This window comes from Rhamphochromis longiceps, linkage group LG23 (assembly GCF_057381845.1).
Source record: "Rhamphochromis longiceps isolate RC_006_pf linkage group LG23, R_longiceps_female_GT1.1, whole genome shotgun sequence".
NCBI lineage: Eukaryota > Metazoa > Chordata > Actinopteri > Cichliformes > Cichlidae > Rhamphochromis > Rhamphochromis longiceps.
Genome location: NC_140578.1, coordinates 45,926,388 through 45,942,421, shown reverse-complemented (window position 1 = coordinate 45,942,421; position 16,034 = coordinate 45,926,388). Strand labels below are relative to the sequence as shown.

General features: G+C 41.7%; 2 long non-coding RNA genes across 2 annotated transcripts; both read left to right on the top strand.

Annotated features, from left to right (window-relative positions):
• Positions 1-6,174: 6,174 nt before the first annotated feature.
• On the top strand, positions 6,175-7,806 carry LOC146642908 (uncharacterized). Its single transcript, XR_014909540.1, has 3 exons — positions 6,175-7,251; positions 7,588-7,629; positions 7,737-7,806. It is a non-coding gene; the product is annotated as an uncharacterized LOC146642908 (long non-coding RNA).
• A 536-nt stretch (positions 7,807-8,342) lies between these two features.
• Positions 8,343-9,170, top strand: LOC146642907 (uncharacterized). The gene is made up of 4 exons (XR_014909600.1): positions 8,343-8,429; positions 8,506-8,616; positions 8,847-8,945; positions 9,038-9,170. It is a non-coding gene; the product is annotated as an uncharacterized LOC146642907 (long non-coding RNA).
• The last annotated feature ends 6,864 nt before the right edge of the window (positions 9,171-16,034 follow it).

Sequence of the window (16,034 nt, the reverse complement as noted above, 5' to 3'; positions counted from 1 at the left end):
CCTGTCAGCGACGTTGATTAGCTGCGTATATACGAATGTGAATCGCATCATTGGCTGGACTATGGGATAAGGTGGCATCGTTCTAATCTCATACGGGAGCAGCAAGTCACTTACTGACTCACACTGCAAAACAGAATTGTTAAAGTTTTAATTTTAATTCAGGTTCGATTTTTTTTGTGCGCAACACAGATTTTTTTTCTGCGCAGAGACGTGCCAGCAGTGCGCAATTGCGCAGCTTAGAGGGAACATTGACTGCACAACTATTCCCCCCATGTCTCCATGTCAGTGTCTCATGCTTCTGTTTTATTTTAATCATCCCTCATCTAGTGTTCAGTGTGTCTAGTTTTGCCTTCTTGTCTCGTGTGCGATTATTCCCAGCTGGGTTTCCCCTACCGTTATCCTTTGTATATTAACCTGTTAAGCCCCCAAGTGTTTACTGAGCATTCTGCTCTAAAATGACATGCCCAAAATGTATTTCTCTACTTACAAAACTTACAAACTGTAAAGTAAGCCTTTAAGTGCTTCTGTCTGTCACTAGCAAAGTTGACCCCGACAGTAAAGCTAGTTACCAGTTATGAGCCAGACACAGAATCCGACGTATTAGCCAGATGTCTTGGTTCTGATGCAGGTGACAGTCTTACTGCTCTGTCCTCTGTTGGCCAAATTGAAATTTTGACATTTGACGACTTCCTGTGGTCACCTACTGCACATTCTGATGCAATTGGTAGTCTTGATGTTGTGTCCTCTGCTGACCATTTTGACACTCATGAGCATCCACCTTCTAGCGATGATTTTGATGCAGCTGTTGATGTATTAGATAACACGAATGAAAGTGACACTGTGCAGATTGGCGGTAGCTGTGGTGATGGTAGCGGTGGGGTTAGGAGTAGGGACATGCCTCATTTTAATTCCAGAGAACTGCGTCAGCGTCTTGATTTTAAAGAGATCGGTCTAGATAATCTGCAACAGGTTCCCGGCAGGGTGCGAGAGAGTTTAGCTAATTTAATTGACCAAGCCCTAGAAGATGCCCCATCAGGGAGCATGTTGAATGTTGTGTTACGAGGACCATCCCTAACCAGTGATGTGCAGTGTGTGTTACAATCAGATGATGATTATAATACAGATTTATTCCTTGAGGAAATCATGCAAGTGCTTCAAAGTAATGACGAGTCTATATCATCAGAAACTTGAATTTATCGCCACAGTTGCTCATAACAGGAGCGGCGGGGTTCGTTTGAGATTAGGGCTTGGCTACAGGAGGTGGTAAGTGACTCATGTTGTAACTGACGTCAGACGCCGGAGATTTTGGCGGAAAATTAAAGCGAATGGTAGTTTAGAATTGAACAAAGTTTCTTTAAGCTTCAGTATTACCAAATATACTAATTGATTGTCATATAACTAACAACATCTGTCCTATCATCTCTAACACCCTGGAGGACAACGGGGAGAGTTTAGACGCTCTCCAAGATTACATCGACCGCTGTTTCCAAGATTTAGTCATGAAGAAGGCCCAGAGCGCATCTTCCCCGCCAAAATTGAGACACCATCATCGAAGAGATGTCGCCCGGCAGACTCCCCCGGCACAACATCGCCTTCCGGCAAAGACATTGCAGACATCCTGGAGTCAATCGACAAGAGACTGTCCAGTTTCGATGAGAGACTGTCCCTGGTGGAGATTTTACACCGGGAATTTAAATCTCTGCGAGAATCCCTGGAGTTCAACTGCTGAGTGACATTTCAGACACTGAGATTCACCCTATAGCTGTCAGCGATCATGCTCCTGTATTTTTAACACTAATGAACAAGAATACTACTACACCAAGTAAGAACTGGAGATTTAATACATGGCTGCTTAAAGATGAAGACTTTATTAAATATTTTAAAAAAAGAAGAAAAAAAAGAAGATTGGACTTCATGTTTAGAATATAATGACACTCCCGGAACATCAGCTTCTGTTCTATGGGAAGCAGGGAAAGCTGTGATGAGAGGTCAAATAATTTTCTCATCACATAAAAAGAAAGAAAACAAAAATATTCAGGAATTAGAAAGAAAAAAACAAACAAAAAAACAAAAAAAAAAAAACACCAAATCCCTAGAAGCCTACGCATCCCACCAAGATCAGGAAATATTGAACAAAATATGCAAAACAAAACTAGAATTAAATGAGATAATTGATTAAAAATAAATAAATTCTTAGTACAAAGACTACGCTTACAAAATCAGCAAACCAGCTAAAAATAAATAAATAAAGAAAACACAACTAAAAGGTGCTGTTCAAGATTCATCTGGGAACACAATATATGACCCGAAACAAATAAACAACATTCAGGGATTTCTATAAAACGTTGTATTCACCACAAATAAACCCATCTAAAAAGGAAATGATCAGTTTTTGGACAACATAACTCTTCCAAAATTATTAGACCATAGGTGTCGGACTCCAGGCCTCGAGGGCCGGTGTCCTGCAGGTTTTAGATGAGTCCTTGATCTAACACAGCTGATTCAAATGGCTAAATGACCTCCTCAACATGTCCTGATTTCTCCAGAGGCCTGGTAATGAACTAATCATTTGATTCAGGTGTGTTGACCCAGGGTGAGCTCTAAAACCTGCAGGACACCGGCCCTCGAGGCCTGGAGTTTGACACCCCTGTATTAGACACTCAAGCAATGTGAGTGGATTCGCCACTGACATCAGGTGAACTCCAGGAAGCCCTGATAAGTATGCCCAATAATAAGGCTCCCGGTCCAGACTGCTTTCCTGCAGAATTCTACAAAGAATTCTGGACGATTCTAGTACCAGTTTTTTACAGAACGTTGTTGGAAATCAAATTCAAATTTTATTTCACACACACACACACACACACACACACACACACACACACACACACACACACACACACACACACACTATGACACAGGGGTGAAATGCTTGTAGCTGTACAATGCCCGACCATTAAATGACAGAAGAAAAGTTTTACAATATTTACAGTTTACTACAAAATTTACAAATTAACTTAGGAATTTACAGTAAAGAATGTGCAAATAGCAGAAGAGATTATAAAGATTATAAATTATAGGAATTATAGGAGTATAGGAAAGGGCAGACTTCCATCAAATATGAATTCTGCAACCACTAAGGTCCTGGCTTGTGACCAGTGTCAAAAAAATGGGAAAACCATTGGCTGCTGTGCAACCACTGCAGTGTATAAAGGTAAATATCAGTAGCATTTTAGTAGAAAATAGTAATGTTACCATGTACATTACATATTAATGTGATTCTTTAATCATTGACAGGTGTCACATGTCTGGGAGCTAATCGGAATAGATCTAACTGGACCTCTTCCAAAAAGGGTTGAGGCTTTTCCATTAAAAAGCCAAAGTGCTGCTGAGGTAGCTCATCAGTTGTGCTCACTCATATATAGACATGGCTGCCCAAAACGAATTTTATCCGACCAAGGAAGAGAATTTGTTAAGTGTTAAGTTTACTTTTCCATACCTCTTTAGGTAAATACTTGGCCACAGTGTGCCAAGTAGCTGCCAGGCCAAAGGTTTTGTGTGATTGTTTTTAAAAAACAATTCTTTTTTCTTTGAAGCTCAACTCAAGACTTTGCAGCTTAATGAAAATAGAAATACCGTATTTTCGCAACTATAAGGCGCACATAAAAGCCTTAGATTTTCTTTAAAAAGTGCGGCGCGCCCTATACTGCAGTGCGCCCTGTGTGTGTTGTAAGGAGGACATAGAAGAGAACACCATGAGAACGCTAAAGGGTGAAGTGTGGGCGTTGATTGTATATACCGAGACAATGGCACATACCTGTATAAAAGAACAGGTATGTGCGTTATGCAGGACATCGTTGTTTTAACAACCCTGAAAATGGCAAAGAGACACGCTTATGAAGCACAGTTTAAACTGAAGGCCATCAGCTACGCGGAGGAACATTGAAATCGAGCAGCCGCGAGAGAATTTAAGATTAATGAATCGATAGTTCGCAAGTGGAGGAAGCTGGAAAACAAGCTCCGGCAGGTCAAGAAAACGCAGCTGAGTTTCCGCGGACATAAGGCGAGGTGGCCCGAGTTGGAGGAAAGACTTGAGCGGTGGATCATCGAGCAAAGAACGAGTGGGAGAAGCGTTTCGACGGTCACCATTCGACTAAAAGCAGTTTCGCTAGCAGAAGAAATGAAAATTGAACATTTCCAAGGAGGTCCGTCTTGGTGCTTTCGTTTCATGAAACGGTGCCATTTTTCCATCCAGACCAGGACTACGGTAGCGCAGCAACTTCCAGCGGATTATACCGGTAATGAAAAGCTGGCCATCTTCCGCTCCTACTGCAGCAAACACATCCAGCCCAGCCACATCACTAACATGGACGAGGTGCCGCTCACTTTTGACATCCCGGTGAGTCACACTGTGGAGAAGAAGGGGACCAGCACGGTAGCGATACGCACAACGGGGCACGAAAAGTCTTCTTTCACTGTTGTGCTTGGCTGCCATGCTAATGGACAGAAACTGCTGCCTATGGTGATTTTTAAGAGAAAGACTTTGCCTAAAGAGAAGTTTCCAGCAGGAATCATCATTAAGGCAAATGAAAAGGGCTGGATGGATGAGGAAATGATGAAAGAGTGGCTGAGGGAGGTGTATGTAAGGAGACCAGGTGGTTTTTTCAAATGCAAATGAACTGTGAGCTTGCTATCATTCCCGGAGGCCTGACAGAGGAACTCCAACCGCTGGACATCGGTGTGAACCGCCCGTTCAAAGTAAGGCTGCGAGTGGCGTGGGAGCGATGGATGACCGATGGAGACCACAGTTTCACTAAGAGTGGAAGGCAGCGCCGGGCGAGTTACGCCACAATTTGCGAATGGATTGTAGATGCTTGGACTAACATATCTGCTGGTACTGTTGTTCGAGCTTTCGCAAAAGCCGGCATCATTTCCGAGGAGCCGCACGGCACTGAAAGTGACTCTGACGGTGAAGAAAGTGAACCTGGCATGTTTGATGGAGATTTAGCGCAGCTGTTCAATTCAGACACAGAGGATGAGGACTTCGATGGGTTTGATTGATGACAATTACCAGTAATAAAAATGTGAGTACAAAACTCAGTTTTGCTCCCGCTTTATTTTTAAACACGCATACTTGTATGCGCCCTATAACCAGGTGTGCCTTATGTGTGTGTTAAATACAGTAATGGCACACATAAGTGAGACTGTGCCTTTTAGTATGGTGCGTCTTATGGTTGTGAAAATACGGTAAGTGCCACAGCAGTGTATCACCCTCAGACAAATGGCCTAGATGAAAAGACAAATGACAACATAAAAAGGTGTGTTTTATTTGTATGTAACATTTCATTTGCTTTTAAGACACTGTCACTATTGTGGTTTTTTTTATGTCCACATGTAGAGCCCTGAGAAAATTAGTCAACAGTCAACAGAATGACTGGGATGTGTATCTGGATGCTTCACTGTTTTCCTTGAGGTCCAAGGTCCACACCACAACCAAATACACACCATTCCGTTTAATGTATGGGAGAGAAGCTACATATCCTTCTGAAGTTCCTGTTGAAGTCCCAGTAAGTGTTATTAAGGAATTCTATTTATGCAACAACTATGATAATGCATAAATTAAATGTAATCTTAATTGGAAATTGTGCATATTGATATTGGCTGCAGCTTTAATCTTCTCTGCTTAACTTCTATATGCAAGATACATTTAAAAGATAAAGTGACTAGTTACTTCTTTATATTTGCATCTTTATGTAAAGTAATAAATGTTGAGGAGACCTTTAAGTATAATGTGTTCACCTATGGAAGTGTAAAAATGACTATACAAAAAATGATATGGCTTTCTGTGCTCAAAGCTTTATTAATAGTATATTTACTTTTAAACATGAGTTATTATAGTTAGAATTTTCAGTTCATGTTTCACATGCATTATTTGTCTTTATGATTTTAATTGTAATTTAAAATGTGAAAATTTTAGCTGTCCTCCATTCTCCCTGAGGAGTCGAGTTACGGTGACTTTGTATCTTCTACAAGAGACGCACAAGAGCAAGTTAAAAAAAACTGTAGAGGAAAATATGGCAAAGTCCCAAGACTTACAAAAGGAAGCCTATGCCAGACGAGTCCAGAAGAAATACAGAAACCTAGCTGCGGGAAGTTTATTGGGTTTTTTTTGTTGATGAGTGAGTATAGGGGTGGGATTTAATAAGTTTTCTTCGTCCCACTCCTTTTTCAGGCAAGTTTTGTTTTTTGTTTTGTGTATTTTATGTTCAATATAGGTATTTGTTGTGCCTGAAAATGAATAAATAAATGAATGAATGAATGAACCTTGTGTACAGCGTTGGAGATGAAGTTCTTCTCCTGAACATGAGGAAACGTGGAAGGAAGGGAGGAAGGTTTGATCCAGATTTTTCAGGACCCTACACCATTCAAGACATCGCTGGCAAATGTGTGAGATTAAAAAACACGGAAGGAGCAACTTTAAAAAATCACTACAGCATTGACCATATCAAGCCGTACAGAAGAAGCCACCATGTAAATGTCAGTGACAATGAAAAATACCCAACTCACAGTCAGACAGTGAACAGCAACACAGACCTGAAGATGCCCCCCTGCCATCCTACTGCTAACCCTCAGTGCCAGCAAAGTCCAGAGGATACCAGACCCTCTATTATTCATTATGCACCCAAAACGGCTGACAAAAGTTGTTTCTCCCACAAGGAGTTTAATTCTGTTCCTGGACCGGAAACGCGTGAACAAGAACTTCCCTCCCAGACACGAAGCTCAGAAAATGAAGGTGGCATAGTGAACAACTCTTTTTGGCCCGTTGGTCATTTGTTGCCAGTTTGGCGTTGCAACATGATTGATCATTGCATGACTTTGTTTGCATTTTGCAGTCTTCAACTCATATTGGATGTAAAGAAACATGCAACATGCACTGAGCTTGTGGAAGTCTGGAAATGGATCTGCCTGTCAGTAATTTTCTCTTTTGCCCACCCGCTGTACCTTTCCTATTTCTCTGCGTGAAAATGCATGTTTATTGTGTTGACTTTTTTCCATTTGTGGCCCGTTGGCCTTTACCCGGCTTTTCCACTAAAAATCTCATGCATGCCTGAGCTAACTTATCATATTTTTCTTTTAGTAAAGAGGCTATGGCGTGCAAAGGATACTGGGCGCTTGGAGTCAGTTGTTGGACCATACAAGTTATTTGATTCCTCTTTACGAACACTGCAGGGGTCACGGTGGCTTTCTGATGAGGTAAGAGAACTTATCATTATTGATTCTGATTTTGAAGTGCTGCTCCTTCTGAAGCATCTGCAGTGCAGACACCATTAATAGTTTAAAATGTGCAGGTAGGTGGGGGGGGTTATATAGCAAAACTCTGATAAAGTTTCACCCACTCACTTCAATAGGAACGATTGTTATCAACAACAACACAGATGTTGTGACATCTGTGACATCATAATACCCAGTTTATGCAGAAAGAACCTTTATCAGAAATTATATTCCTTTCCAAGTTTTTGTGTACAGCACTCAAGCAGTTACTTCAGAATTTGTTGCTGCTGGTTTATAAATTCTGACTTTTCAAAACAGGTCATTGATGCATACCTGCACCGTGTCATTGAGAGACGAAAGGTAAGTAAGAAATGTCCTTTGCCCACTTATATTGAAATACAAAAAATAAATAAATAAATAAAAAAAATGTATTTACTGTTCTGTAACATTTTTGTATACTTCTACAGAATGCTGTACACCTGCTCTGTTCAGTAGTTGCAAGCTCGTTGTTTTCTGGGCAGTTCAGATGCCTCACCAAGGTAAGTTGAAAGTTAAGAAGTGGTCCAAAAAGTTGACTCATTTCTATTTCTGAGGACAGAGTTCAGTTCCTTTAAACAACACTATATTTGAAAACACCCTGAGATGCATGGTACCCAAGTAAATTGAAATTACTCTGCACTTCCAATCCCACAGATGAAGTTCCCAGTTGAAGACATGTGGTTGTGCCCTGTGAACTTTGGTACGCACTGGATTCTTGTGGTATGTGTTCATATAGTTATTAATTTGCGTAATTTGTTGTGAAGCAGTTTCTTGCTCAGTGTTATTCTTAAATAGGTTTTCAGTGGCAAAAACTATAGTGATTTTTAATTTATTAACTTTTTCCTTTAGATTGTCAACATTTCTGCACAGAAAATACTGCTCATAGACCCCATGGGGAATGAAGGTGTTTATGACAGGAAAATTCTGCGCAACTGGAGGTATGCATGATACTGAGGTATTATTCTTAGATAAAACATTTCTTGTTTCATTACAAACATTTTTGTTCAACTAGGAATTTTCTGAGGATGAGAGGGCATGAAGACACCATGGAGTGGCAGTTACAGACTATGCAACACAACAACCAACAGGATTCCAGCAGTTGCGGAGTTTTGCTGTTAAAGGTAACCCTTATTCAAATGATTCCATTTATTGTTAGCTACAATTAGGACTTTATATTACAATAATGAGAAATCTCAGTTTGCAGAACACTACCTTGCTTTTGGAGAGAGGTCAGTGAAGTATTAACCACTACAGAAGCAGTTGTGCTGGAGCGAATGCAGATAGCTTGCACCCTACTTGAACATCGAGGTAAGTCCAGTAAAGTCCTTATCACGTTAGAGTGTGTACTTCCATTTTAAATAGTGCTTTTTAAACAGCACAGTACAAATAGTGCTTTTCAAACACTTTCAAATAAGTCTAATTAAAAAAAATTCAGGGGACTAATTTGCCATGAAGTATTTGTGGAACAAATTTACTACTATTTTTTAATTAATCAATAAATAATGTTTGAGTAAAACCTAACCATGAATGTGTTTCAGGGAACGCTGAGGATTACTGCATTGTTTGCTCTATGTTAGATACGGACGCTGACCGCAGCATGATTGAAATGGTAAAACAAAACCAAACAAAAGAAACACGTAAGTCTTAGTATCATTACTTGGTAATCATGTTTAAAATGTTGACTAATAGTATTCACCAAACATATGAGCTATTTATTTTTCCTTTCCAGGTGCAGTGTGAATCTTGCCAAAGATGGGCACATTTTGCATGTGCAAAATATAAAGAGCAACCAAGAACATAAATGCAAAAATATGTAAGGAAAACACATAACAACTTCTAATAAAAACAGCTGTCTTTTCCCCTCTATGTCTCTTTGCATTCTTTGTCAACATTAGATGATTGTGTGCTGGAGGCACGTTTTAATAGTGTGATTTGGCCATCTGAACGTCCTACCTATACGACGGAGCCATTAACTACGTAAGGTAGCATATTCTGATAAGGTAGCACGGATTGATAGACAAGACCATAAATTTACGCTACGGTAGGACGTTTTGTCAGAACAGTGGATACAATCTCACTGCACCTAGCCGAATCCTTCATTGCCCTGACGAATTCTGTGGTGTATCTTCATTTACTTTAACAGATTTTACATAGTAAATAAAGTTTTGTTTTTCTGAATGTTCTTTTTTCTTTTAAAAAAATAAATAAATAAAAATTAGATATAGATCTCTCTCGATCTCTCTATACACACACAGATATTAATGTAGAACAATTATGTGTATGTGTTAGTTTATAAGACCTATGTTATATATAATTCAGAGGAAAGGGGATGTGTTGATATGTAGGTGTTCATGTAATGATAAGGTTTACCAGCAGGGGGGCGCTGTATTTAAGAAAGCTCATGAATGCCTCCAGGGGAGCACATAAAAGACTGGTCTGTGGTGTGAGAGGATGAATGGTGTTAATAAAATGTTTGGGGCAGTAGCTCGCAAGGCATAAGTGGATGCCGTGTTATTTTTAACAAGCGCTACGAAGACAACACACGACCCTCCTCTCCAAGGACAGAAAATGCAGAGAAGACTCACCACTCAGCAGGCCTTGGAAATGATCCTGAGTGAAGTCAACCCTTGTGACTGGATGGAGAAGACCTAGAATTGAGCTGTCTGATCAGTCTTCAGGTTAGGAAATAATATGAAATGAAACCTATTTCATGTCAAACAAGTGAAAAATACTAAAAAAAAAAAGCAGAGCAGAGTGACAGAAATATCTACTCTACCTTTTTTTTTTTATAGTTTCCACTTTTTGTGTGTGCTGGGTTAGGTGTTAAGGTTACTAGCTAACCCCATTTCATTTCAAACAAGTAAGTGGATATAGTAAGTAAGATATTTCAGACATTATTCCGATACAGAGGAGGAGATACTGGAATTATAATTAGTTTCTATGCATGCATTTGTGATTTCGTTTGACCTTCCCACTGCTCACAATTTGAATTTGTCACACTGCAGATGAGGAGACTGCTTCTCAACCTAAAAAGAGAGCTTGTTTGGTGACTAAGACAGCGAAAGATGGCACAGTGTGGCGTGAAGAACAGGTGGGGACCTGTCTCCCTTTCACCCCAATAGAAGCGTACTCTGCAGATGGAGAGCCAATGGCTAAGGCCAAGAAAAGTATCTCGAGTCGCCTTCAGAGCTTCCTGTGTTTCATCACTCTTGACATGCTTCATAGCATTCAAGAATGGAGTATTCAACATGCACAGCAAACGGAGCATGTTCATTGGTTCATGGACCTCCCTGAACTAATGGCATTTATTGCAATTGTCATCTTGCGGGGGGTTACTAGGGTTCCATCGCTACGTGACTGCTGGTCAGCAAACCTGGGTAGGGTTGCCAACCGTCCCTTAAAATACGGAATCGTCCCGTATTTTGAAACAAAAGTACACGTCCCGTATTGAGCTAATAAGGGACGCACTTTGTCCCGTAATATAGTGAGAATCAAAAGTAGTCTATAAATGTTAATGGAATTAACGCTTTGTTTGAAAACATAATTCCCAGCCCCTCTCCTGCTTTGTGACCAATGAGCTGACAGCACACTTATGACAATTCGAGTATGACAATTCAGATTATCTCATTGGTCGATGAAAGGTCGCTTACAGAGAAAATACCGGAAGACAACAGATGACCACAACAACAAGCATGGCCAACAGGGAAACAAACGCCGACACTGCGGTGCAAGTCTCGGATGACAGTACACCTAAAGCTGGGCAGACACTGTGCGATTTTCAAACTGCACGATTGACTCGCAGGGGTTAGAAGTTGGTAGGTCACGATGCAGGTCTCACACTAAACCGCCCGATGCTCTGATGCGACCTGAGTGCTCACACTGTGCCTCCATAAAATGAAGGTTATAACAGAAATTCTGTCGCTCTCCCTCTGTCTTTCACTCACACAGACACACCACCACCATCAACTTTGCTAAATTGCTAATGAAAAACATGATCAGGCAGCTGTGACTGAGCAGCAATGTAAATCCAACTGTTTTCACGGTTGTTGTGGTCGTGATAATTTTGTGATGCCACATCGAAAAGGCTCGGATGAGCTTTCTAAAGTTCTCCAAGTTGTGCCTCCATGGCTTGTGTCCAGATCACACGCTGCACAGCCGTGCTGCTCCGTCTTTTTCACCGACGTTTACGTGTTTGCGCGTGCGCAGTGTGAGCGGCTGCGGTGACACCCTCACGAGCGATTGATGATCGGGAGCTGGTCGTGAGGTGTTAATCGCTTCTCGTTACCCCACGTATACTACACGACGCACGATGAAGGCCAAAATCGGTCTGATCACCAAATCCGTCGCACGACTCAGAAATCGTCTCAAAATGGGCCAAAAATCGCACAGTGTGAGCCCAGCATTAGAGCAGCAATGTTTGTTCGCTCAGAGAAAGAAAAATAGGCTGCAAAAGCACAGGGAGGAATGGGAAAAGGAAAACACCTGGCTGGAAAAAGTTAATATGGGCATGTGCAGTGAATATCAGCGCTATGTGGCCAGAAGTGTGATAATATAACTTATTTTGTGTAATAAACATCTGTAAGGATAGATGATTACAACAAATAGATGACTAATACATAAAAGTAATACATAGATGAATAATGATGATGAGTTATGATGCGTAATCATGGGAACAAGCGGGTTTACAAACAGGAGCAGCTGATTAGCATTAGAAAAGCTGAAATAATACCTCAACTGAAGCCAATTGTACTAAATGCACTATATGTGCACAGTTACAAGAATATTTTTCTTTCTATTGTTTTCTATTAATTTATATAATTTTAAGTTAAGCAGGACAGAGTTCTTTTAAAGAAAGATTTACTTATATTCTCAAAAGTTAAGCATGACAGGCTTCTGTTTAAGAAGGAGACCTGTTTTACTGTGTTAATGTTGTCATTTTGAGCTAAAAATAAATGGCTAAATGATCATTTGTTTCCCATGTGTTCATATCACAAAGAATATGCATCTGCTTAAATCAACTTCAAGTCAAATGGTTAAAAAAAATAATTTCACACACACAAAAAAAAAAAAGAGCTACCACACTGGGAAGCATAGCTGGACTGGCCATCGGGCATACCGGGCATTTGCCCGGTGGGCCGCTGGCGATTTTTTGTTTTTATGGGCCGATGGATTTTTTTTAATTTTTTAATTTTTTTGGAAGGGTATATATAATGAAAGGTGTTGGATTGGCCAATTGGTCATGATCGACTCTGGGCTGGACCAATTACAGCCGAGGAGGCTGGATGCACCCTCCCCCTTGTTTAGCAATCACGTGATTTTCGCGCATTGCATGCCGGGAACTCGTGGCAAAACAATCCAAGTACCGCATCAAATGCAAACATTTGCAGCACCGCAAAACGTTCATTCTCCGGTTCCAATACCTTCTTTTTTTTCTTTGCCGCACAAAAAAGGAATGTACAAAACAAAAGGAGAACAATGCCGGTCCGTACAAAGACAGACTCGACGAAAAGACAAAGAAAAGATACGAGGAAAAAATCAAAGGAGTGAAAGAGTGGACAAAAGACGTCAGCGTGCTGCCCAACTTTCACCACGCTCAGATTTATAATTATACGCTTCTTGGAGTGAGTGCATACACTCATGAAGTTTAGTAACTTCAGGTCACTGCAACAAGCCCAGGTACAGTTTACCGACGGATGGGTACAGGACCTTGAAACGCACCGTGTAGAACGAAAGACTATTGTACATATCATAAGTTTACCAGTCTCACAAATCGTCTTCATAAATACACATTCATTAACAGTTTATTAATAGGACCTTTGAGCTCAACGGTAATTAATTAGTAGTGGAAATAATTTCTGGTAGTGTAACAGTGTTTGTGGTATTATTCCACTTGCCACAAATATCAGTGTAATGGGGAAACAGCGCCCCCCCTCTCGGTGTGGCTGGCTGCAGTAATCGCTGCCAGTCTGCCGTAGCCATACGAGAGGTGAGTTGTATTGTTCCGCACACAATATAGCTAAGTAGTACAGACACATAAAACATGTTTGATTAGCTGAAGAGCACCGAGTGTAATAAGTGCTTAGTGGACACATGTCCAACACCAGTTTTATGTACTTTTCATTTGTTTATTAATGTGTGAAACTGTATGCTAAAGCGGAATGCTAATGAGATGTTCTGCCATAGTGTGCTGTGCGGAGTGGTGTGTGGCGAGCCTGTGCACTGATAATACACCGTTGTTTCCATTCAGGTACATCATTTGTTGTTGCTGTTATTTTATTGTATATTAGAAATTGTAATATTGCTGCAGTAATCGCTGCCAGTCTGCCGTAGCCATACGAGAGTGTGCTGTGCGGAGTGGTGTATGGCGAGCCTGTGCACTGATAATACACCGTTGTTTCCATTCAGGAAATAAAGTGGCAACGATCGATCAGAGACTCCTTGTCTTTTTAAAAACACTACACAACGCAGAGTCGAGGAGTCTGTTTGGGCTGAACTGTTGCAGCGGGATGAAGCAGAAACCGGTTACAGTAGCATTACAGAAATGTAGCAGTGACAATAATATTGTATGTTGTAATCGCAATGGACAATTAGTGATACAAAACAACTGTTTTATCTTGTGAATAAAAGTATATGTTTTTGTCAGTGTACCATGGTTATAACAGAAGCGAAACGCAATATTGTGTCAGGACAATTCACTATTTATGCACAATAAACAAAGGAGCATAGCGCGACAATTTCTGTTCAGCGCCAGACTTGCTTGTAATCTATATCACCAATTATGTTAAGAAAAATGACGCATTAACTACTACAAAACTCTGACCTTTGTGGGAATGCTTGGATCAGACTAACATGTGAGCTGGAGTGTTCTGAGATGTTATATTTGGTATATCCAGACCATCCGTCGGCTCTTACTTCGGAAACATGGCTTAAAATTTTTCACTTCAACGACGTAATCCGATTAAAAAAAAAAAACAAAAAAAAAAAAACACACGATCTCTTTACCCATCGGCTTCCCGTGGCTGTCATGCGACCGGCTATTGAAGTTAATAATACAACAGCTTCTTGCCATTTTTTGGGTTTCTTTTTATCGCTGTGTAACTGAGTTCAATTGAAAGCCTGCGTGCGCTAGTACCTCTTGCCACAAGTTCCCAGAATCCTTTGCGGTTTTATCCCTGAATGACGTCACATTTCAATCTTTATCCTGGTGGGCCGGTCTCTAGTCAAAATGCCCGGGCCGATTTTTTGTCCCAGTCCAGCCTTGCTGGGAAGGGTGAAGACAACTGGGTTGCCCGGCCCTGGCCACGAGGTGTCCCTTATTTATTTTTCAGGGAGTTGGCAACCCTAAACCTGGGAAACCCACAGATAATTGGAACTATGGCACGAAACCACTTCCAAGACATCATGCGACACCTACGCTTTTGATGACAGGTCCACCTGCGGTGATTGAGCAAAGACTGATAAGTTCGCTGCAATTTCCAGTGTGTGGGGATCATTTGTCACCAACTGCATCACGTGCTACAACCCTGGTCTACATATTCAATTCAGTTTTATTTATATAGCGCCAAATCACAACAAAGGTCGCCTCAAGGCGCTTCATAGATACAGAGAAAAACCCACCAATCATATGACCCTCTATGAGCAAGCACTTTGGCGACAGTGGGAAGGAAAAACTCCCTTTTAACAGGAAGAAACCTCTGGCAGAACCAGGCTCAGGGAGGGGCGGGGCCATCTGCTGCGACCGGTTGGGGTGAGAGAAGGAAGACAGGATAAAAGACATGCTGTGGAAGAGAGACAGAGGTTAATAACAGATATGATTCAATGCAGAGAGGTCTATTAATACATAGTGAGTGAGATCATATCACTGTTGATGAACAGCTTTTCCCATCAAAGACTCTGTGCCGTTTCCTGCAGTATATTGCAAGTAAACCTGACAAGTTTGGGATCAAGTTCTGGGTGGCTTGTGACCTAAAATCCAAGTACATTTGCAATGTCCTCCCATATCTTGGCAAGGACCCCAATCCAGTGGGGAGAGACTGTCTGAAAATGTAGTGATGAGGCTGATTGATCCTAGACAAGGGCAGAAATGTTACCACGGACAATTTCTTCACATCGCTTTCACTTGCGCAAAAACATCTTTGACGGAAAACCACCATCCTTGGCACAGTCAACAAGATTCGCCGGGAAATTCCTCAATCCGCTGGACACACAGATCGCAATGAATTCACCACTCAGGTATGTTGCAGGTCTTTTGTGGTTCTCCTCCTTGAATCGCTACCTTATCGTGGTGGAGGGGTTTGTGTGTCCCAGGGATCCCAGGGGCTATGTTGTCTGGGGGCTTTTGTCCCCTGGTAGGGTCTCCCATGGCAAATTGGTCCTGGGTGAGGGACCAGACAAAGAGCAATTCAGAAGACCCTTATGAAAAGAACATTGAGGGAACAGTTTACCCTGTCTGGGATAGGGTTACTGGGGCCCCGCCCTGGAGCCAGGCCCGGGGAGGGTGCCCGAGGGAGAGCGTCTGGTGGCCGGGCCTTAGTCCATGGGGCCCGGCCGGGCACAGCCCGAAGAGGAGACATGGGCCCATCCTCCCGCAGGCCCACCACCCGCAGGAGGCACCATAGGGGTCGGGTGCATTGTGTGCCAGGTGGCAGCCAGGAGCGGAAGCCCTGGCGGACTGACCCCCGGCTGCCAAGACTGGCAATAGGGACATGGAATGTCACCTCTCTGGT